Source organism: Zonotrichia albicollis, chromosome Z (assembly GCF_047830755.1).
Source record: "Zonotrichia albicollis isolate bZonAlb1 chromosome Z, bZonAlb1.hap1, whole genome shotgun sequence".
NCBI lineage: Eukaryota > Metazoa > Chordata > Aves > Passeriformes > Passerellidae > Zonotrichia > Zonotrichia albicollis.
Genome location: NC_133860.1, coordinates 6,086,509 through 6,103,517, shown reverse-complemented (window position 1 = coordinate 6,103,517; position 17,009 = coordinate 6,086,509). Strand labels below are relative to the sequence as shown.

At 48.8% G+C, this 17,009-nt stretch overlaps 1 long non-coding RNA gene across 1 annotated transcript; it reads right to left on the bottom strand.

The window, feature by feature from the left end:
* Nucleotides 1-2,742: 2,742 nt before the first annotated feature.
* Nucleotides 2,743-16,693, bottom strand: LOC141727101 (uncharacterized). Its single transcript, XR_012578149.1, has 5 exons — nucleotides 16,013-16,693; nucleotides 4,975-5,052; nucleotides 4,784-4,864; nucleotides 3,576-3,707; nucleotides 2,743-3,428 (listed from the first exon to the last, which is right to left on the bottom strand). It is a non-coding gene; the product is annotated as an uncharacterized LOC141727101 (long non-coding RNA).
* Between the last annotated feature and the right edge of the window lie 316 nt (nucleotides 16,694-17,009).

The following is a 17,009-nucleotide window of genomic DNA, read 5'->3' as shown; positions in this document are numbered from 1 at the left end:
GGGAACACCAGGGTGCCAGGGGTTCACCTCTAGAACCTTCCTGTGTCTGGGTCACTGCAAGTGGCACAAGTAAATACCACATGCACCCCAGATCCCCAAGCTATCATCCAGAGGCCCTGAGCTCCCTTCTTCTTGTCCCTGGACACCATGAGGTACTGCCATGGGACACACACAAATGTGCCGGCTGCTGCAGATTGCAGCTAACACGGGTGGCCTTTTAGCCAAACAGCTCTTGTGGGAAGGAAATATTCAGGACTTCTGTGTGCCAGGCACGCTATGTTCAGAATCTCTTGGAAAGCCTTAAAACAGCGCCGTTGGTATCATTGCCCCTGAAGCACCAGTTAAGGCCCAGTTGTTTAGAGCTGCAAGCACAGAGGCACTGCCAGATTACCTCCCCTGGGGTGTCTCTCCAAGGCTCATAAGCAGTCTCCAGCCGACAAGCTGCAGAAACTCGGCCAATGCCGTGCTCTGGAATCAAGCAGAGATCGCTGCTCACCTTGAAGGCTGCAGCACACAATGAGCAGAGGGCCGTAGCAGGCTGCAGGGTGTCTTGGTCACATCTCCTAGCCAGAAGCCAGGCAGGCTGCCCAGCTGGCCCCCCATTCCTGCCCGAGGGGAGGCACCGATGAACACTGCCCTTCTTTGTTCCTAACTGGCCATACACGCAGTCTCTCCCTTAGCGCACTCCGCAGCATTGTGCTGCTCGGCGGCTCGTCAGCAGCTGTGGGAGCCGAGTCCCCAGAGCAGCTGTGGTGCTGCTGAAGCCGCCTGCGGCGTGTGGCACGGCACGGAGGCAGCGCTGCCCGCAGCCCGCGGCCTCCTTGGCCCGCGCTGCCGCCATTTCGCAGAGGGGCCGTGAGGAGCGGGCACGGGGCTGTGGGGCTGTGCCGGCCCCGCTCCCCGGGCCGCAGCTCCAGCTGCTCCCGCTGGCTCGGAGCGGCCCCGCTCCGGCCCGAGGGCCGAGGCGCCTGTCCCGGGCCCGACCGGCCGCTGTCGTGCCGCTGCATGAGAGCTCCCCGCCGTGTCCCGGCTGCACAGAACGGCTGCCGGCGCAGTTCGCCTGGGAGCCTGAGCCGAGCGTGGCACAGGGGGCGGAGCCGAGAAATAGACACGGAACGGAGAGACAACTAGAGCAGGGAACGGGAACAGGGCTGGGGCAGGATGGAGATTCTTGAAGAAGCTTTGGAGGGACAGGAAGACAGAGACGGAGTAGGAGGGAAAAGGGATACAGAGAAAAAACAAGGGACTGGCATCTGGACAGAGTAACACACGAGGAGAAACCCAGGGGCATTCTTTTTGTTGCAGCCCATTGAACCCAGAGGGGTTTTCCTGCTGCAGTGGCATGTCAGCTCCCTCGAAGCAGCTGAGGCATTTGAGAAATAGCACTGCAGAGCATGACCATGCATATATACGTCCCACAGCTCTCAGTTCACATGTGCATCTGCAGGACTGCAAGTGTGCATGTCCATACGAGAAGAGTTTGTGAGGCTTGGTTCAAGGGTTGAGGCACAGCTCTCTTCTGAAAAGAGCCTTGGGCAGCCCTCTCAGGAGGCGGGTGTCTCAGAGGCTGCTGAGAGGCCCATGAGAGCCAGCCCAGAGGTGGAGCTGGAGCTGCTGTGGAGAGGAGAGGGACAAGGGTGAGGAGCTCTGTGGTTCCTCGTCACCACTCCAAAGGGAATAGCAGTGTCTTGGGACAGTCCTTACCGCCTGAGGCAGAAGTAGAAGAAACCCTCCAAAACCCCACAGGGTGCAGAGTTGCCTTCAAGCATCTCTCTGGCAATTGCTGCTGGCAATATCCTCCCCACACACTGCAGGCAACAGTCAGCCTCAGAGAGCTGGGCTGCGTTTCTTGGACAGCAGCTTTGCTGCACTCTCACCTCCAGCTTTGGCTGTAGATGGCCGAGCTGGAGCAGCCACGGGGAAAGGCCTGCAGGGCCACAGTGAATCTGAGCCGTGAGCCCAGGACAGCAGTTCCCTGGCGTGTTGGTTTCTTGCAGTTCCTCGCTTTCTGCATCTGAGACGGGCACTCGGTCAATTCTTTCCTTCTGGAAAGCCTCCTTGTTTACAATCCTACATTCCAGTCTTAACCTCCCTGAACCAAAAGTTAAGTCCCAAAACAGCAATTAAGGAGCCACACACCACCTGCAACTGCCACCCTCGCTCAAGCAAAACACCACAGCACACTTCCTGTGTTTTGTTCCACCTTTGGCGTTCTTCCCATAGCGAGTGGGAAAAGACTGTCATTTTTATTATAATTGCTGTCTCTGTTATCAAAATACGTTTTAGTAATGTTCATGACTAAGATAACATTCCTTCCCCTCAGTATCTTGCAAAGCCTGGTTCCAGCTTTTTGGTCCTTCATCCTCTTTGAGCTCATTGGGGAGGGGACTGCCACATCTCCCATGACCTAAGTCACCGTCTCAGGTCTCCTTGATGATCTCAGCACTGGACATCCCTCCTTCCCAGAACATCTTCCCTCTCTGCCCAGACCTTCCTGATTCGGGGCAACATCCCACATGAGCTCCTAGAGAAGGTTTTGCATGTCACTCCTCACCAGCATGTCCTTATTCTGGTGCAGGAAAGCCTTGTGAATGGGCGCTGCTGGGAAAGCAGGCTGAGGCTGGCACAAACAGGACCTGCACTGCAGTGGTAGTTTCTCATAGTTCCTGTCCCACCCCCAGCCCTGCTCCAATCTCCCTGCATTCTACCCCAACAGAAACAGCCACAACACGCAAGAATTTACTGCTTTTGGAAACAGATTTATTTTTCAAAGTCACAGAAACCATCATCATCCACTGATACAAAATATCACTACCATCATCACTAAAAGTATTACTATCGCTATCACTAAAATAAGCACGGTCCTCTTATACTAAGTATCGTTATCACAATCACAGTCACTAAAAGAATCACTATCACTATCTATCACTATCACTATCTATCACTGTCACTATCACTATCATTAAAAGCATCCCTATTACTATAACTATCTATCAGTATCACTGAAAGGATCACTCTATCACTACCACTACCACTATGCCTATCACTACCACTACCACTATCACTAATCTTCATCTTCAAACATAAAATATTCCTGCTGGTACTGGTGGCAGGCGCACCACGAGGCTGTGGGCAGAGGAGACTCCAGGGAAACCCAGTGGTCCCGTGAAGTAGCCCCCTCAGCCAGAGCACAGCTGGGACACGTGGTCTGAGGTGACGGGTCTGCTTGCATGGTCTTGTACAGCTGGGCCAGCTCTGCTGCAAAGATCTCAGGAAACAGGCGGCAGCTGTCCCTGAACCCGTTGGCTTGGGGTCCCTCGCCGCTTCCTGGACCTTCTCCAGACTCAGTTTCATCTCTAAGCAGGCCACGGCTCTCCCAGGAAGAGTCCCAGTCCTGTCCTGATGCCTCTATGTCTTCCTGGGCTCTCCTGTAGAAACAGATTTCCAAGGAGACTCCTCATAGATAGGAATTTGGAGCACAGTAAAACCGCACTGCAGCGATTTCCACAGAACTGCCTGGGCACTGCAGCATGGTGCAAACACTTCATTGCCAATGGCAGCAATGAATAACTCACATGTCCCTCTTCCGCAGCTGATACATGACGATGCACCCAATTACTGCTGCAAGGAGCAGCACAGCCGAGACTAGCTAGCAAGAGATGCTAGCAGGTACTTCTTGCTGGATTCCCACTGTCCAGCAGCTGACCCTGGCAGGAGAAAAGACAATGTGAGAGACAATGTTTGCACTCTGCACTAGGCATAATTCCACAGTCTGCTTCACATGCCTGAGGATTATTTTGTTCAGAGAATTTTTCCTCTGGCTCTGGTGTCTCAGCATCAGGGACCAAGAGGTTCTCATGGGGAAGAGCCCAGTGTGTGCCAGGGAGCAGCACTGCCCCCGTCTTTTCCTCTGGGCTGTAGGGCAGGGCTGTGTGCTGGGCAGCTGCAATTCATCCATGGAGAGCACTGCAGGGATACAGCAGAAATGCTGCTCTTCTTCCAAGACAGCATAGCCCAAGCACTCGCCGGAATATTCCTCAGGCTCAGCAAGAGAGCTGGTGTCCCGTATTACTTCTCTTTCTTCGTGTGAGCTTGGCACACTGTTACTTTCTTCCATAGGGAGTATACTTTCTATACTCTCTACACAAAACACATTGGACACTTTAACCAGAAGCCACTGCCCCTTACCACAAGCATGGTACCATGGCCTGGGAATTCTGGCAAGTGGCAGTGAGGAGCCTGCTGTGCCCAAAGACAAGAGGAATCCATAGCCAAGTTTTCTGCCATGCAACATGAAATGCAGACCCAAACCACCCAAAACTTAATCAACCAAATGACCCAGAGAAAGAATGCCTTCTGGTTCATACTCATACTTGAGGTCCAGCTTCAACCCATCCCTGAGCCTGAGGATGGGCAGGGGCAGCCAAGACTGCGTGGGATATCATTTCTGCCTCCGTGCTGTGCTGAGTGTTAGGTGAAAACAAATTCAGCAGAGGCCTTTTGCCAGCCTCTGGCTGCCAATGTCTGCACACAGCAGCTCTGGCCAATAATGGTACATCTGTATCAGCAGCTGGAGATGCCCCTGGCAATCATCTGGAAGCACAGCTGTGAGAAGATGCTGTGCTGGACCTTTTCTATGGCTCACTCCAGGAGGTGTGAAATGGGGTGTCCCTGCAGCAAGATTGACTGAGCGCTTCTGGCTATGCAGGATTTAGAACATGCCCAGAGGAAAGTAATTCTCTGCATCCCAGGTCTCAGGGTTAACAGAATGGGATATACCAACCAGATGGGGCTTCTTCCAAGGCTGTCAGGAGCTCCTCTGCAACATCAGGGAATCCTTCAGGAACTGTGTCATAATTCTTCCCTAGTTTGATTTATGAAAGAAAGTTACGCTTATGCAGGTGAATTTCTCATGAGTACGACAGGGAAAAGGAGTGCTCATTCTTGTGAAGGCAGTAGAGACTGACTACTCACGCTTGAGGTTCCAGCTTGGAATCATCACGGTATCTGCCTCTAGCTCAGGGTCTGAAAGAGCACTCTCTGTGTCCATAACTACAACGAAGCACACACAAGAAGTTAGCATCACGTTTACTCCTCTCATGGTCACACCTCAAGGCCTGGATGTGGAAGGTACTGACTGACAGGGCACACACACAGGTGGTTCTGTATTCTCACAGCTGCACAGGGGTCTGGCAGCTGAGCTGGCAGCTCTCACATGAAGTGAAAAGCCATGGCGTGCCCACACGACCCCCTCCAGCCCCGGAGCCAGGCCTGGAGGCTGGATAATGAGTGCTGAGTGATGATAACACCAGAGCTGAGTGATGGAGATGTGGCGCAGATGTTCTGGGCCTGAACTGCCCCTTCCTATCGCGGGCCTGGGGTATACGTACAAATCAAAAGGGGCCGGACTTCTGTGGAATGTGCCTTGAGCTGATTTATTTTCCAGCATCACTCTCATTACATGGTTTTGAGAATGGGAAGATGCCATCAGTTCACATTCCAGGCAGCAGACAAAGAACCTAGTGTTACAACTTACTTTATAACTTTTTGGACCAATCACGCACAGCAAAAGCATATTGACAGTTGTTCTATCTTAGCACTATAAGCACATGTACCTTTGGTTGAAACAATGTCTGCTTTTTTCAAATACAATAACTGCTTGTAAGCCTTAAAACACAAAGCACAGGGCCCCATTATTAACCTTCAAACTTCCTAATACCTTGCTAGATAAACTTTTCTGTAGTTTAGGGAGTTATTCTAGACAAGCCTTAATACACAGACCATTGTTCTATTTGTCCTTGCTTTTCTACTTTTTAAATAATTTTTCTGCTGACCTATCTCATGGCAACTGCACAGCTCTAATCCCAGTTCTGCTGTCTCTGAGGCCTGCCTTTTGCAGCTTTCCCAAAATCCTCTGATATTGTGGATTCCCATAATTCTCCTTCTTGGTTCACTTAAAAAGGAACTTTTATAATCGTAATAGTTATGATTTGTGTTTCGTATCTTTATTATAATATTTCTGCTTATTACTTACTTAAAGCATTTTTTTGCTTGCACTAAGCATTGCTACAACACAGCAATTTAATGTTGTGAAAATCTAGTCAGTTTAAAAGGCATAAATTATGCTTGACAATAGTTACAAGTTACGTTTGAAAAAGTATTGTCGGCTTTATGGTTTTAATTTAAAACTTTCTTCCATGTCTATACTTTCATTTAATATCTCTGTGAGATTTCGAGAACTCTCTGTGAATCCATTTCTTACATTTTTTTTTTCTTCTATGATAAAAAAGTTCCTTGATAGCTTTGTCTATCATTTGTCGCACACACGGAAGTGTTCAAGGTATTACTGCTATTGTAACTATTAAAACACTTAACACATAGAGACTTATCTTGCAACGTTCCTTTAGCTAAGGTACAAATACACCGACTATTGTTGTGTTTCTCCTTGCTTTTCTACACTAAAAATAATTTTTCTGCTGACCTATCTCATGGCTGCTGCTTAGCTCTAATCACAGTTCTGCTGTCTCTGAGGCCAGCCTTTTGCAACTTTCCCGAAACCCTCTGATTTTTGTAGATTCCCACACCTTCCCACCTCCGGGCTCTTTAGGAACCTCTGCCCATGCTGCACCCTAAAGCAGCTGCAGCCCCTCACTCCTCCCCTGCTGTGTCTGCCCCACTGCCCACAGCGTGGTGGCCTCCTGGCTCAGCCAGCCCTAGTCCTGGCCCCGCTGCTGCCAGCCAGGGCTATGTGCTGACCCCTGCCTGCCTACCTGCTGCCTGCCCAGCTGTTGGAGCACTCTGGGCATTCTGGGCTTGCAGGGCCAGGAGAAAGAGGAGCAGGAGGCAGTGCCTCAGGGCCATGATCCCCCCTGCTCGCAACACTCTGCTGCTGCTGCTGCGGCTGCTGCTGCTGCTGCTGCGGCTGCAGTGTTGTCGAGAGTGAGCACTGAACAACAAGGAGGAGTTTTGGAACCTCGCATCAAAGAGAGCTCTGTGACCTCATGACATAGTGATGTCTCTGAACTCCCCAATGTATGCCCACATTGCCTGTGAATTCCTGGACCTCCGCTCTACTGAATTTCCTTATTTTGCATAGGAATATAAGGAGCAAAACGGAGAAAGGTTGATGTATTCTGGGAGGCAGCACTGTGCAGGGGAATGCAGAGGCACTCATGTCGTATTCCTCAGACATCCCCATCTGAAGCCCTGTATGCAGGCTGCTGTAAAAAGCCCAGATGCAAATGTCTTTCTTTGGTAGTAATTATATCTGACAGCCTTCTGGCAAGAAACCTGCTTTTCCATTTCTTCTGCTACAGTTTCATCACCTTTGATGGCAGCACTGCTTCCATCCTCCACTCTCACGCAAACATGGGTGTGCAGTGCCCACGCTTCTCCCAAGTGAGCCTGGCTGATTCCCTTTCCACTTCCAATCCTACTTGAAGCTCGCTAAAAGAGCCCTACTAAATCCTGAGCCAAGATCCTTTTTCCCTTTGAGGCTGATGTAGCCCACGTGCCAGCATCAGGCCTGGTGTCCTGTAGAGTGACCCACGGTCAAAGCCCCACCACACTCCTGCTGGGAACACCAGGGTGCCAGGGGTTCACCTCTAGAACCTTCCTGTGTCTGGGTCACTGCAAGTGGCACAAGTAAATACCACATGCACCCCAGATCCCCAAGCTATCATCCAGAGGCCCTGAGCTCCCTTCTTCTTGTCCCTGGACACCATGAGGTACTACCATGGGACACACACAAATGTGCCGGCTGCTGCAGATTGCAGCTAACACAGGTGGCCTTTTAGCCAAACAGCTCTTGTGGGAAGGAAATATTCAGGACTTCTGTGTGCCAGGCACGCTATGTTCAGAATCTCTTGGAAAGCCTTAAAACAGCGCCGTTGGTATCATTGCCCCTGAAGCACCAGTTAAGGCCCAGGTGTTTAGAGCTGCAAGCACAGAGGCACTGCCAGATTACCACCCCTGGGGTGTCTCTCCAAGGCTCATAAGCAGTCTCCAGCCGACAAGCTGCAGAAACTCGGCCAATGCCATGCTCTGGAATCAAGCAGAGATCGCTGCTCACCTTGAAGGCTGCAGCACACAATGAGCAGAGGGCTGTAGCAGGCTGCAGGGTGTCTTGGTCACATCTCCTAGCCAGAAGCCAGGCAGGCTGCCCAGCTGCCTCGGCGTTGGGTCTGAGCGCCATCGCGGGCCCTCCATTCCTGCCCGAGGGGAGGCACCGATGAACACTGCCCTTCTTTGTTCCTAACTGGCCATACACGCAGTCTCTCCCTTAGCGCACTCCGCAGCATTGTGCTGCTCGGCGGCTCGTCAGCAGCTGTGGGAGCCGAGTCCCCAGAGCAGCTGTGGTGCTGCTGAAGCCGCCTGCGGCGTGTGGCACGGCACGGAGGCAGCGCTGCCCGCAGCCCACGGCCTCCTTGGCCCGCGCTGCCGCCATTTCGCAGAGGGGCCGTGAGGAGCGGGCACGGGGCTGTGGGGCTGTGCCGGCCCCGCTCCCCGGGCCGCAGCTCCAGCTGCTCCCGCTGGCTCGGAGCGGCCCCACTCCGGCCCGAGGGCCGAGGCGCCTGTCCCGGGCCCGACCGGCCGCTGTCGTGCCGCTGCATGAGAGCTCCCCGCCGTGTCCCGGCTGCAGAGAACGGCTGCCGGCGCAGTTCGCCTGGGAGTCTGAGTCGAGCGTGGCACTGGGAGCGGAGGCGAGAAATAGTCACAGAACTGACAGGAAATAGAACGGAGAGACAACGAGAGTAAAGCGGGGGCAGGGAACAGGAGCAGAGCTGCGGGAAGGGGCAGCGGGGAAAGAGGAAGAGCCGTAGAATGTGCAGGAGGGAGTAGGATAGAGCGAAGTCTGTGCTGGGGCAGTATGGAGACTGTTTAAGATGCTTTGGAGGGACAGGAAGATTGAGAGGGAGTAGGAGAGAACAGGGATATAGGGATCACCCACGGGACTGACAACTGGACATACCAACACACATGGAGAAACCCATTTGTAGTTTTTGCTGCAGCCTGTTTAATGCCAAGGTGTTTTTCAGCTGCAGTGGCATGTCAGCTCCTTCAAAGCAGCTGAGGCATTTCAGAAATGGCGCTCATGTTGTAAGTGAAAGCTATGTTCAAGTTGGCTATACTTCAAGTATGTAGTATTAATTATGTTATATTAATTCTATTATGTGTAGAGTGGGGCACAGTTATCAGAATGTTCTAGGAGACGGGTCCGCGGTTTGGTGGAAGGGCAGTCTAGCAGGGCAAGGCGAGGTTGAAGAGGGATTGGATGGAAGATCTGACCAATCATTTGAAGCCCTGCAGAAACTATTGGTCCAGGAGGGATGGCGTTTAAGACCAATGAGAAGCCTGGAAATGGACCAATCATCATGCCTATCCAAAATGGACCAATCCTGGACTTGAAGGGGGCTATAAGTGGGGGGAGTTCGGTTGGGTCAGGGTTCTTCTCTTTTGAGACTTGTTTTGTGGGGAGGGCCCAGTGCACTAGGGGGTAGTGCTCTGTTCTGGTTTTGGGTCGCTGAGTGGGTGCTTGGGCTTATCCTCTGTACTCTGTTCTCTGCAGCTGGTTTTATAAATAAGAACCTCTTTCTCTAGAGAAAGTCTGGTCTCGTTTATATTTGTAGCACTGTGAACCTTCTTCACCAAGGAATGGATTGTGATACAACATCCCTTTCTGCTTATATTTGGGCACTGACAGAGCCTGGACCACTCTGGCTGAAGCTTGGGCTCTTTCCAAGCAAGATTGCTGATGAGAGCAGCTCTTGGTCCTCAGCTCTTCCCTCCTGCTGTGAGACAGACATAGCCATGGGAAGAGAATGGAACTGCCCCATCTGCCAGGTCACTAAGATGGATGTGAATTTCTCTGCCCTGTCACCACCAGTTCTGCCTGGGCTGCATCCTACAGTGGGCAAAGAGAAATCCCGCATGCCCATTCTGCAGAAGAATGATAGAAGCTGTCAGGTTTTCTGAGCAGGTTGAACAGGAGTGCGATAAACGAATTGACCAAATTTAAGAACCGTACAATTATCTTTATTATTATGCAGGCAAGAATAAGCAAGGTTCAGCGCTGCGTGGCCAGGAGTCCCCGCTCCTCTTAGGCGCGCACCTTTCCCCCTTTAAAGTTCGCTTTTTATTGTCCCTTGCTTCCGGATTCCTGGATGACGTGGTCCGTCTTCTGCGCTTGCTCCTCCGGTTGCTAGGGGGTCTTTTTCTGCCTTCTGGTGGTCGTGGGATGAAGGCCCCAAGTCTTCCTCTTTGGCCGCTTTCCTTATAAGGCATATCTATAAGTCTAAATTCTACGAGCTAAGCAATTCTTGCAAGGTTAATAATTGTTACCACGTGTGAGGGTATCTAGTTTCAGAGAGTCTCCTATATCTATGGGGTGGAATTTGCAAACCAAGCAATTCTAGCGAAGTTAGTAATTGTTACCAGATGTAGCTGTACCTAGTTATAGGGGGGGGGGGGGGTTGTAAACAAAGCCATTCCTACGAAGTTAGAGGTTTTACCATATGTGACTGCACATAGGTAACATTATATCCTGCTAAACAAGAGCTATTTAGCGATTGTTTTATAATTTAAATTATCTAGCTATTAATGAACAAACATATTGTTACTTATTACAACCCCCATTTCTCTTTTTACCAATTTTGTTCATTAAATCTTTTTAGCTCCTTCCTAGGAAGCGCTAAATGGCCTGTTTCATCAGTTAAGCTCTGTGCATTAATTATACATGCTAATTTATTTAGCCTTTTCATCATATTCCAATTCATAACAAATTGAACTGCTGACAAAATAAATCCTAGTACAATCAGAATTAAAAGAACGACAATGGGATGGCACATACTGTTTAGGACACCTGTGGCAGTAGGTGACCATCCGAACAGTGTCCCACCACAATATTATCTATTAGCACAAAATCACAGAGAGTTCTAAAACACGTGCACCCATTGCCTATGTATATAAGAACTCTTTTAGAAGCCTCGTTAGGGCGAATCTCAAAATGGCAAATGTTTTGCTCTGTGTCCAAACAGATATCTTGAGCTATAATTACATTGCCCTCACAGATGAACCCAAGTTGTTTCTCGTACAATACAAGATTCCAAGTCAACAGTTTACCATTTGTCACCAAGCTGACGGGCCCATCCTTTATGTTCTGTAGGATAGAGGACAGCTCCGTCATGGTTTATTCCTAATGCAATGACAGGAAAAACTAGATGTACAGAGGCATTTTGTATGGTCAAGACAAAGGCAGTGACTGTATTAGAAATAGGGTTATAGGTAAAATTCACCAGTTTCCACCAGGATTGGAATTCCCTTTCAAATTCAGTGGCATTGTCCCAGATTATTTTCCGAATTTCTGTGGGGAAAGTGCCTTCCTCGCCCTCTCTTATAATTGCAGCAGAGACTGACTGCATCCATAATTGTGCCTGGATACAGCTGAGGGCTAAGGAGACATTATTTTGTGTGGCATCAAGTGCATCAATCACCAATTTGTGATCGTTCACATTTACTCTTTCCCAATTTGGCAAAATGTTTGACAACGTCCACTGGTGTGTCCCCAAAGCCAATAGAGATGATCTCAGTGGGTGCTGTAATTTGGACAGATCTCTGGCTGTAGCAGCCGGTTTGTTCATTAGTACCTCCGAATCGATGCTATTCAGAATTCCCAGTCCTGTGCCTAGAACACCAGTCACATCTCTAAGTTTCCTTGTTTTAAAAGAGCTGCGTTTCCTGAGCCAAGTAGTCCAGCCTTCAAAGGATGTTTGCAAAAACGGAGAACAAGCTGGCTGGATTTCTGAAACATTGGTCTGCATCAGCAGTTTGACCTGTTTGAGAGACCATGCTGGATTGAATAATATTTGTTGTTGACCAGTTTTTTCTGATTATATAAGGTCCTATTTTGAAAATTTTTGATGTAAGTGTGATCGGTGGTGTAGGTGAAACGGTGATAATGTGAGGTTTAGTAGTGGTAGATTGTGTTTTAGTATCTATTATGAATTTAAAAGAAAGGCTCTGTGTATCTTTTGCCCAGAGGCAGACTACCTCTGCTGTGTGAGTTAATGTGAAGTTTTGCCAGCAGTCTTGTGCTGGGTATTCACAATTTATTTGTTTATCCTCCTGACCCATGGAAACACTGATTGAGATTGTGTTTGTATAGTCTGATCCATTAACCATTCGACATCCAATATTAATTTGTTCTCCCACTACTCCTTGAAGCTGCCAAGTTTTCTGCCTCTTCCATTTATGTTTGGCGTATGGCAGACCGTCATGCAGAACTAATGTTAGTAAACTTAAACCTGTGGTATTTCCCATAGATCTGGTAAATTGCAAAAAGGCCTGAGACCAGTCAGTAATCAGGGTCCGTTTGACTAGGATCTTGTTCCCTTTATAAGGCTGATGAGGGTTTCCCCAGGCAGTCGGGAAGCTCAGGATTATAATGATAAAAATAGCTCGCCAAACAGGGCAGGGTCCTAGCAACAAATTTTGTTCACCCTTTGTAACCACACCTCTTTTACCTGGAGCATTCCTGTGCTCCGTTCCTGTTCCTGTGGCCCGTTGCTCTCCCCCACTCCTCCTTACCTCTCTGCCTCGCCTGCCAGCCCGGGTGCATCGGTCTGCAGGGATCATTATCTTCTCACAGCAGGGGTAGTCTTCAGGGGGTGCATTATTTGGGCTATTTCTTTCGTTCCTGCCCCCACTCCTAAGGGCAGGCTGCCAGGCCTCCAGGCAAAGGATCTTTCATATTTTATGGCAGACTCTCTGCCGTTCCTAGCGAGCTTTACAGGGCCTGAGTCTCACTGTCTGGTTTTTTCCTCCGAGCCTTACGGGCTCGTTTCTTATATATTCGGAAGTAGCTATGTACAGTACTATCCCAATTTCGGGGCTCAACTTGCCGCTCTATGGGGACATGAATCTTTTTCCTTTCACACACCTGGTCTAATATCACACTCTGATTTTGGCAGATGATCCTATATGATTGGTGATGTATTGCCCAGGCCAGGGCCCAATGTCTCCTCTGCTCTATATTTTCAATTAATGCTATTGCTTCCCTATAAGGGATTTCTCTTTGTCCTGGGGCTGTTGCAAATTTGCTTAGGGCCGTGTGAGGGTTTTCCCTCCTCCAACCCCAATCACAAGTATGACACCAGATACCCCCACCTAATTGTGATTGGAAAACCCACTATTTGAGCCTACATCCCCCGCAAAATATTTTTATCCATGCCCTACAGTTGGGATCACCACATTTAATGCACCCAGGTCTGTTAGACGGTGGCCGTGTTATCTCAGCGAGGACCTCAGCCACTGATATCAGATCATCCCATGTGTGCCAAATAAGAGGACACTAAAGTTCCTTTACTGAGTCGGTGTCCCAGGTACTTCACTTCTTCTTCTACGAATTGCAATTTATTTTTGGACACCTTCAGCCCCTGAATACTCAAAAATTTAAAAGCTTAATACTTTCTTCCCTAACTGATTCCTCACTCTTTCCTGCTATTAACAGATCATCTACATATTGAACAAGGGTTATTCCTGGATTTGGGATATAGGTTTTCATTATCTGTTCTAATGCATGCCTAAATAAATTCGGTTACTCAGTGTATCCCTGTGGGAGCACGGTCCACTTTAGTTGTTGCTTTTGGTGGGTATCGGGATCTTCCCATTCGAATGCAAAATAGTCTCTACATTCTTCCTTCAAGGGGCATGCCCAAAAGGCATCTTTCAAATCTATCACACTATACCATTGGTCATCAGGTTTCAATTGACTGAGCAATATATGGGGATTAGCTACTACAGGGAACCAGGAAATAGTTCTTTTATTTATTTCCCTTACATCATGTACTAGTTGGTATTTTCCATCTGTTTTTTTTTTTACAGGTAAGATGGGGGTGTTGAAGGGAGACATACAAGGTTCCAAGAGCCCTTGTTGTATTAACCATTCTATCTCTGGTTTTAGTCCCCTTCGCCCATCGTCTGACATGGGATATTGTTTCATCCTCACCGGGATTTCTGGGTTTTGGATGATAACTGTGAAAGGCTCTATATTCAGTCTTCCTGCTGTGTCAGGGGTATACCAAACCTCTGGGTTTATCTTCTCCTTGTCAGTGGCCCGTAGGGGGCACAGTCTGACTTTCAACTGTTTTCTTAAATATTTATATTTATTCCTAATTCCACCATTAAATCTCTACCTAATAAATTGTAATCGGCTTCAGGAACTAGTAGCAGGGATCCTAGCCCTATTTTTTTTCTCTGATTCTATTAAGACATCTTTAATTACAGGAACCTTGAAGGATTCCCCTTTTTGCCCCAATAGCCTGTACTGTTGAAGGCGAAATCTTACATCCCGGGGGCAAAGACTGAACTGTTGATCTCTCGGCCCCCGTGTCTACAAGGAAGGTTATGGGGGTTTGCTGGGGACCCACTTTAAGTTTTACCAAGGGGTCTGATGACATTTGAGTCTCCAATAAATAGAGCCCTTGACCCCCCCTAATCCTCTTTGAACATTCCCTCTTCATGTGTCCTTTCCCACCACAGTAGTAGCACACTGTTCCTTCTCTCCCCCCCGCTGGGGGCCCTCCTAAATCCCGGGGACCCCTCCTCATGTCATTTCTTTCCCGTGGCGGAGGGTTGTTTCGCTGCCCCTCCCTTACTGCTGCCACCATCATCCAAACTTGCCTTTTATGTGCTTCTTCCTCCCGTCTAACATATACTTTCTAGCCTCCCTAAGCAATTCATCAAGTCCTCTGTCCTGCCAATCCTCTAGCTTTTCTAATTTCTTTCGAACATCCTGCCACGATTTAGCTACAAACTGTGTTTTCAGGAGTGCTTGCCCCATAGGCGTCTCTGGATCCACCCCTGAGTATAACTGAAAACTCTTCCTTAATCTTTCCAACCATTCAGTGGGGGTCTCATCCTTTTCTTGGCACTCTCTGAATGCCTTGCTTATATTTTGTCCCCGGGGCACAGCCTCTCGTATGCCCTGGATTATGATGGTTCTTAAGTCCTGCATATGACCATGATAGTTGGGGTCCTGATTATTCCAGTTGGGATTTTGCAAGGGCCATTTGACATCAGCCGCAGGACCTTGAAGATGCTGGGCATCCCAAACCTCATTCCTGCCCTTCTAATCATCCCTCTTTCCTCTGTTGTAAATAGTATGCCTAGAATGGATTGTATCTCTTCCCAAGTATATATATTTGGTCCCAGGAACTGATCCACCCTTTCTGCTACTCCTATAGGGTCTTCTAATAATTTTCCCATCTCTTTCTTAAACTCATGGACATCTCCTGAGTTTAAGGGGACAGTGACAAACCCCATCTCAGCTTGGGATCCCCCTAATGCTTTCTCCCTAAGAGGGAACAACCCACTGTTCTCTCCTTCCTCAATTACTGTCCTCATCTTCCTCCACTTGGGACCTTTTTTTTTTGTTTTTTATTTTTGGTTTTTTTTATCTTCCTCCCCTTGGCTTCCCTTAAGGGGGAGCAATCTAGTTATTTGCTCATTACTTCCTACCAACCACAATTTAGCATAAACACTCTCTTCCAGGTTTTCTGGCTCTTTGGAATTCACATAGATGTTCAGGGCTTGACAGACCTAGTCCTCGGAGGATCCGAAAATGGGCTAGTATATATTTCCTGAGTCCAGTTTCTTACCCCCCCACCCCATACTACCATGCAATAATTTATCATTTTTGCTTTATCCTTCCCTTTTCTGGAGGGAAAATCATCCTAATACTTAATCATTAATCCTAATGGACTATCCTTAGGTATTGGGGGTAACCGGGGGTCCTCCCCCATGGGGTCAGAAGGCTTGCTTTCCTTCTGCCCCATCTTCCAAGGCACCTCCACACACACACACACACACACACCCCTCCGTCGTGGCTCGCTCCCTCGCGGGTTACGAGGAACGCACTACTAGAGGGTCCCTCTTGCTTCGTCCTCAGTTGGACGTCTCATTCACTGTGCCCTGGGATTCCAACCCCAACCGAGCGGTTCACCCGTATACTCACGCGTCCTGCGTCTTCGCTCGGATCTTCATGCACAAAGTTTACAGGGTTACCGGTGTTTCCTTGCTTATTCTCGAATTTAGGTTTGTCAGCCCAGAGTGGGGGTTGGTTGAGAAGATCAGGGCCACCAAAGGGGTGGGGGTGCCCCCCCCTGAATTCTCAAACCAACCCTGTCTCTAGATCAGAGTCACGGCACCAAATCGTGATAAACGAATTGACCAAATTTAAGAACCGTACAATTATCTTTATTATTATGCAGGCAAGAATAAGCAAGGTTCAGCGCTGCGTGGCCAGGAGTCCCCGCTCCTCTTAGGCGCGCACCTTTCCCCCTTTAAAGTTCGCTTTTTATTGTCCCTTGCTTCCGGATTCCTGGATGACGTGGTCCGTCTTCTGCGCTTGCTCCTCCGGTTGCTAGGGGGTCTTTTTCTGCCTTCTGGTGGTCGTGGGATGAAGGCCCCAAGTCTTCCTCTTTGGCCGCTTTCCTTATAAGGCATATCTATAAGTCTAAATTCTACGAGCTAAGCAATTCTTGCAAGGTTAATAATTGTTACCACGTGTGAGGGTATCTAGTTTCAGAGAGTCTCCTATATCTATGGGGTGGAATTTGCAAACCAAGCAATTCTAGCGAAGTTAGTAATTGTTACCAGATGTAGCTGTACCTAGTTATAGGGGGGGGGGGGGGGGTTTGTAAACAAAGCCATTCCTATGAAGTTAGAGGTTTTACCATATGTGACTGCACATAGGTAACATTATATCCTGCTAAACGAGCTATTTAGCGATTGTTTTATAATTTAAATTATCTAGCTATTAATGAACAAACATATTGTTACTTATTACAAGTTCTACATACAATTTCCCATCAGCTTCCCCCAACAATTGCTAGAGTCCAGCAGGGAGAGAGCCTGGCCACTTTGCTGAAAACAGCCCCCAAGTCCCTGTGATGGCTGCTCCATCTTCTCCACATGGAACACTGTCCCCAGCTGAGCAGGGACCTGCAGGA